This window comes from Sapajus apella, unplaced genomic scaffold (genome assembly GCF_009761245.1).
Source record: "Sapajus apella isolate SASKATOON/1434 unplaced genomic scaffold, GSC_monkey_1.0 scaffold4, whole genome shotgun sequence".
NCBI lineage: Eukaryota > Metazoa > Chordata > Mammalia > Primates > Cebidae > Sapajus > Sapajus apella.
Genome location: NW_022436944.1, coordinates 10,330,639 through 10,338,138, shown reverse-complemented (window position 1 = coordinate 10,338,138; position 7,500 = coordinate 10,330,639). Strand labels below are relative to the sequence as shown.

Here is a 7,500-nt window from a genome sequence, read left to right as displayed (position 1 = left end):
TGGGAAATTGGGAGGATATAATAGTAATGCTGATGATGGTTTGTTCCTGCTGACTTTTATAGTTAAAAAATTATCAAAATCAGTCACAGAAATAGATTGAGTTTTATCCATAGCCTTTGAAATATTTTAGTAGTGATGAAGAAAAGTCCCTTTGCCAACAAAACTTTTTTAAAAGTTGAGAGAATATTAAAATTCAAAATGTCATAAATAGTCATAGTATGAAATCCATGTCTTAATTTTTCAAGATAAATATTCTCTTTAAAAAACAACATTTAGGCCATTTCTCCAAAATATTATTTAAACAAATCTACACATTTTTATCCCCTCTAACAAATTTTTATTTCCCCCTTAGTTTGCTATCTGTGATTTATGTGAGTGAAAAATATGCCTTTTTATCTTCACATGGGGATTGTATACATATACTGTTATAAATTACAGTGCTTAAAGCAAGATTAGGCAAATCTTTCTCAGTGAGTTAAGTTGGTGATCTGCTTAGACTGGCAATCGTGTCACTTTACTGGTTAATTTCACAGGGTAACTATTTTCTGTTGTGAGCTTTTGGGAAGTTGAAGTCTGACAATATGTGCCAGAATTTGGACTTTGGGTGCTGTAGTCAAAATCTGAAAGTTGAAATAGTTGCCATAGTAGGTACCTGTGTTTTACTATAACAACCAGAAGATAATTTGCACTCTGAGCCACTACATGGAAATTGAGATTCAGTAAAATCCAAAGTATAATGGTTTAGACTGCTTAAAAGCAGAATTCCATCAGAGCCATCCTCAAAAGCAAGCTAAAAAAAATTTAAAAACCACTGTAGATTTAAGTGGCAGATCCCTACAAATAAGTAGATTCAAATTAAATGTGGATGAATTTATATGCATAGAGTATAGTGTTCTTACCTTACCTCCCCCAAAATCCTGGGTGTATGCTTTTTTCTGGGATCAACTAATTTTATGGTATACTGAGAAAAAAATGAATTTCAATAGCAAGAATCCTCAACAGAATTATCTTCTTTTGGATCTCTTGGCATTGTTAGTGAAAGCAAGCTATCTGATTTCAGTTATGCTTACCATGTGCCCATAGAACAAATAAATATAAGACTAAATGCAAAGCAGTCCAAGCAAATTATAATGTTTAAGTACTGCTGTGTTGTGTGGCATTCTGATCAATGTAACTAATTAATAACATAATGGCCCTTATAAAACACTGTGGTACTGCGAATCACATGTGTAATACTATGACCAAGCAAAACAGTGAAAATATTGTAGTAGTAGTTATTAGCCTAATCCTATTAATTCAGATCTTAACTGGAATCTTAATTAGTTGAACATGAATGGCACTGAGAGTAACCACAGATATTGAAATTGCAAAGTGATTTGTTTTTATAAAAAATATATAATATGAATGCTTATCTTAGCAAAAGAAACTTTTTTAGTATGTCAGAACTCCTTATTTACATGTTGAAAGTTGATATTTCTATGTCTCTCTTGTTTTCATTAAATTAGCTCTAAGCATCTTTTAAAAGACATTTGGCTAGGAATTTCTTAATTCACAAGTAGCTATAGATATTGTCATTCTTTCTAAAGTAATTTTTAATTTAGACTTTTCACTAAATCAAACTGACCTTATACTTAGTCTGCAATACATAGTACTTTTTCCCTTTCAGTTCCTGATAATTGTTGAAAAACCATATTCCTCCAATCATAGCTGTTTTAATTAGCATCTTTAAAAATCTAGCATTCTAACTAGAGTATAAACTACAGTATTATAGAGGACTTAGTATCCACAATGCCTAACACATAGTAGAAACTCAGTTTCTTGAATTGTTGCATGGTGAATGAATAAATCAATGACCAATTTCCCTTTATTCTTTTAAATTCATGTTAAGTAGCTTATTTTGAGCTTGCAATGGGATTCCAAATAATCTCATTGAAAGTATAACCCAACTTTATCAAGGGCTTTTCTAAGATAGGCCCTTACCTATTAAGCTATTGCTCTAATGAATTAGACTACGCAAAATGAAACCTAGGAATGTCAAAATACTGTCAAAATTTGCTAAACTACTTGCTAGATTCTTTGTTGTTGTTGTTTCCTTCCAGTTTTTTTTCTCTTGAGTTGTCCAGATATCTGAATGCTATCAAATTAACATTTCCCTGAAAGTGATTAATGTATAAGCTACATTTATTTTATTTCATATGATTAGTCTAACTGCAAATTGAAACCTGAGATAGATTAGTATGCATGTGTGTATACATTTCTGTATCTGAAAGAATAATAATCCTTTATTTTCAGTCTGTAAGCCACTAGTAATTCACTCTGTCACATCATTTATACAATTCATCTCTTAATTTCTTAGCATGCTGATATGCAATACAGAGTTGAAAGCATTGCGAAAATGTAGATAAATGTTGTCTGCCCAGCTCCCTTTATCCACTCTCTGTTATCTCAAAAAAGCCATTGTATTAGCATAGCAAGATCTGTGCCATGCAAATTCATTCTATTATGCAGTCGTTTCCTTTGAGTGTTCTTAAATCAATAACATAATTGTTTGCAAGTATTGCATCCAAAATAAAAGTCAGGCTACACACCAAAACTGGTCCAGGATGACTACTTTGTCTCCCACCCTTCAAACAATAGGGGCTCGTTTAGAGTGCACTTCATGAGTTGATTTTTCACTTAGTGAATATTGCTGGTACATTGGTGATAGATGCTCGCTCTTTCTTGAGCCACTTTGGTGATAGGTGCTTGCTCTTTGTTGAGCCACTAATTATTTCCACTTTAGTCATTATAGGAATGTCATATCTTTCAGTAAAAGTCAACTAAATAAAGTTCAGGTTTACAATGTCCCTTTTGTTCTAATTCTAAATTATAATTTAGACAACAATGAATAGTATTAAATCTTTCAGTTCTACTTTCTTTCTTATTCTTTGACTTAAATATTTGACCTTGACTTTCTCTTTTTCTCTCTATGTGTTTGAAAACGTTCTAACTATAGTTTTATAGTATATAATTAAAAAGCATTTCAACTTCTATTTCTCTCTATTATTGAATGCACTAGCATAACTGTTTAGATTTTCTGTGTATTTTTATATTTCATTTGGTATGCATTTGGGTGCTAATTATATTTTAAATCCATTGTAAGCATAGTAGGCTTTCTTTGCATTTGACTTCTCTCTCTAATACGAATTTCTTATTTGTGGTATAAGTATAGTAGCTTTTGAATTCTTTTTACCCTTGTGTTTATTCAAAGCAGCTCTTCCCATCTGTTAGTTTTTTTACTTCAAATATTTTTGTTTCCAAAAGTGTCAGGCAGCCCTTTCTAAATTATTCATGGGAATGGTGGACAGTGAAAATACGAACATAATAAAAGGCAGTTCAAGTGAAGACAAGAGCAATCCTCAAGTCTCATTTGTTTAAGTTTAAATTCATCAAATCTTTTGCCAGAGCTGATTGACAAGAAGTAAAACAGATTAGCCTTAATTTATTTTTCTTTTTTCTTTCTTAATAATCATTCAGTGAAGGTGAGGTAAAGAATACTAGTAACTGAAAGGCAAGGTGGTTACCAAACAATGTTCTAAGTGTCCTACACATAAATTATCTAAATCATCACGAATTCTATAAGGTTTGTGCTATTATCCCTGTACAATAGGGAGGATAGGAAACAAAGGCACAGTGCTTAATAGCTTGCTCTATAGCTAATAAGTGGTGAAGAAGCCAGGTTACAAACCTAGGCAATCAGACTCCAATACACATTTCCCTCTTTAAATAGCCTGCATAAATCACAACCCTTAGAATCAGTGTTCAAAAATACTATAATTCTCTATGTATCCTTTGCCTCCCTCTCTGGAGCCTGCCCTCCAGCTCCTAAGAAGTTGCTTACTATAAAGTTTTTCTGTCTTAACTTAGATCTAGATCCATAGTAAGTTGCCTCACATGAGTTTCTAGGCACCCAATAGGTGAGGTACTCCACTTAGAGGCACATTTTGTCAGGGTGTCTATGTCCTTTTTGTATAATCTATATTTGTCTTTCTCCCTACGGACTGCCTGGTCAATGTGAGTTATTCATAGTGTGTCCTCCACACCCAGCCTTGAGAGTCTGAACCAGAGCAAGACCTAAGCATCTGCTTTCTCAGCTTCCTTTCTCTGGGGTTTTGTCCGTCCCTGTGCTTTGTAGTTTCTGGCATAAAACACACTTAGCACTGGGTCTGAGCATACCCAGACAGAGAACTGTTATAATCCTTTCTTTCCTTCCACTGTGGTTGATCACCTAACCCATAGACCCTAAGACCCTTTGTTTGTTCTGCATACCCTTTATAAGAAAGTAGAAGTGAAGCTGAAAGGAGAAGTTAGCAGGCATGAGGACATCATTTAGGAGTCACTATTCAGTTGGCATGTAGATTCAAGTAGGTTAGACAGAAGTAAGACAATTGTCCGTTCTAGCCCTCGTCCTGAATTGGCTACTCATTGTAATATGCAGTATTATTTCCCTCTTAGATTTAAACGTTTGAAAATCCCCCCTCCTTCATCTTACTTTATTAGGTGGTTCCATTGTAAGATTTAAAGTGTCCCTTTTAGAAATTTGTGTATCTTACAATTCAGGATGTGATTAAAAAAAAAAAAAAAAGAAAAGAAAGAAAATGAAAAAAGAAATTTGTGTTTCCTCTGTATCAGATGTGATCATTATATTAAAACATCTGTCATAATATTTTTAAAATATTTCTATAGTTTTTTAACACATTAGCTCTAATGTTAGAGTGCTATTTTCTTTAAGAAAATCTGCTTAGCCTGAATACATTTCTTCATTGCAGATTTTTCCTCAAGTTCTTATTTAGTTTAAAAAAAAAATTCACTCAAGAGCACTGTCATGTATCCTAGCCATCTGTCTCATTTCCCTCAGCAGTGATTTGTCCTTTACAATCCCCTTGATTCTGTGTCTGCAAGATCTTGATTGATAAATATTTTTAACCTTTCCCTTAGATTCAGTTTTATCTATTTCGTATTACATAGCATCAACCTGTTTCTCAGTTTCAATGATTGCAGTAAATGTCTGCTAATTCATTTCTAACTTTTTAACCAAGCAAGGCATCCTTCCATATTTTCCGAATAGCTAAGTCATAATGTTTTTGCTTCATACACATTCAGCTGTAGTCTTTATGGATTTGGAAGCCAGTTTAGATCACATTTTACTTATTTTCAGTAAGATGTTTATGTACATGAAATGTAGATGTACTGATATCTGTATAATCATCATTAGGCCTCCAGTGGCTGGCTATCATGTGTTTCCTTACTGATTTAAATATATTCTATTTACTACACACACAAATTTCAAAACCAACTCAAAGCTACGTGCTTTCTATTCAATCAGATACTTACAATATAAATTAAACATTAGGAAGCTGACACACATATTGAATGCCCACAGGTGTACAGTCCTGAGAGTAACCTAGAGAAGCTAGTATAATCATAAGGAATCAATTGTGCTCTACTAGAAATAGCCGTAGCTAGCTTTCTGTAGCTGAAGTAACAGAATGAAGTTCAGAGTCTCAGCTCTGCCATTTCCTAGCTCTGTGACTGAATAAATCACTTAACCTCACTTCAGCTCTAAAGTGGGGAAGATGATAAAAGCTGGCTGGAAACATTATAACATAAAATGGCAATAGTATTTAAAAAGCACTCAGGGCTGAGCGCTGTGGCTCAGGCCTGTAATCCCAACGCTTTCGGAGGCTGAGGCGGGCGGGTCATGAGGTCAGGAGATTGAGACCCTCCCAGCCAACATGGTGAAACCCATCTCTACTAAAAATACCAAAAAAAATTAGGTGGGCCTGGTGGTGCACGCCTTTAGTCCCAACTACTCGGGAGGCTGAGGCAGGAGAATTGCTTGAACCCAGGAGGCTGTGATCGCACCACTGAGAGACAGTGCGAGACTGTTTCAAAAAAAAAAAGCACTTCAGGCCAGGCATGGTGGCTCACTCCTGTAATCCCAGCACTTTGGAAGGCCAAGGCAGGAGGGTTGCTTGAGCCCAGGAGTTCAAGACTAGCCTGGGCAACGTAGTGAGACCCTGTCTCAAAACAAATTAGTCAGGCATGGTAGTGTACATTTGTAATCCCACCTACTCAGGAGGCTGAGACAGCGGGGGTCACTTGAGCCCAGAAGTTCAAGGTTACAGTGAGCTGTGATCAAGTCTCTAAAGAAAAACAAAAGCGTCTCACAAGTCTCTAGAGCTGCACTCCAGCCTCTTAAGAAAAAAAAAAAAAAAAAAAACTTTAGAACTAAATATAAACTGTTGTTATTACTCAGAATTGTAACACAAAATAATTTAATGATTATTCTTTTTTCATTCATCCCTTTAGTAACTTTTATCAATTCAAAAAATATTTACTGAATATTCACTGCGTCCAGGGTACTGTTCTAAGCTGTATGAATAGATTAGTCAAAAAGAAAATCAAGGCCAGGCACAATGGTTCACGCCTGTAATCCCAGCACTTTGGGAGGCCAAGGTGGGTAATCACCTGAGGTTGGGAGTTTGAGACCAGCCTGACCAACATGGAGAAACCCCATCTCTACTAAAAATACAAAAAAATAACCAGGCATGGTGGTGCATGCCTGTAATCCCAGCTACTTGGGAGGCTGAGGCAGGAGAATTGCTTGAACCTGGGAGGTGAAGGTTGCAGTGAGCCGAGATTGTGCCATTTCACTCCAGCCAGGGCAACGAGCAAAACTCCGTCTCAAAAAAAAAAAAACCATCAAAGCCCCTACACTCAAAGAGCTTACATCCTAGGATAGGGGGGAGACAAAATAAAAATGAAAATAAATAATAAAATACACTAAATTTAAATAGGGTTTAGTGTTTTCACATTCTGTTTAACCTTAGTGGTTTCTTTGAACCAGCTTTCCCCATCTGTTAATAAGTATGATAATAATCTATCAACCATCTAAATAGGTAGTTATGTAGTGTGTGTGAAACCATTTTATAGACTTTATAAAATATTAGTTATTGCTTTTGTTTGTCTGTTTTTTTAGCACAATTTGGCATACTCGCCATAGTATGCACCTTTAGAGATACAGAATTGAAAGATAGGGTTCTCTGTTGCTCTCAAAGAACTTAGAGTCAATTTAGGAAAACATGACAAATGTACCTGAAATGGTAGCAGAGTACAAGCTACAGTAATGTATAGTTATGGGCTAAATTATTTAGGGTTATTAAATGAGACACAAATTTACATGAAAGCAAGGTGTATATTTTTTCTGTTTTCATTAGATTGATTGACTTTATTGAAACTTCAGAAACTATGTTTTGTATGTTTCTTTCCAAGATCGGCATAAAATTTATTTTACTTGATTAAGTTTTCTGTGTTCTTATAGCAACAATTAAATACTAGCACAGAAGCAACTCTATTTGATCGTGTTATTACTATTATCTGTGAAGAAAAATTTCTTTCTTTTCTATTCTTTCTTTCTTTTCTTTTCTTTCTTTTTTTTTTTTTTTTTTTTTTTTTTTT

General features: G+C 34.7%; 1 protein-coding gene across 1 annotated transcript in view; it reads left to right on the top strand.

The window, feature by feature from the left end:
* Positions 1 to 7,500, top strand: part of RSRC1 (arginine and serine rich coiled-coil 1) — a 385,609-nt gene that overhangs the window by 311,580 nt on the left and 66,529 nt on the right. The window lies entirely within an intron of this gene.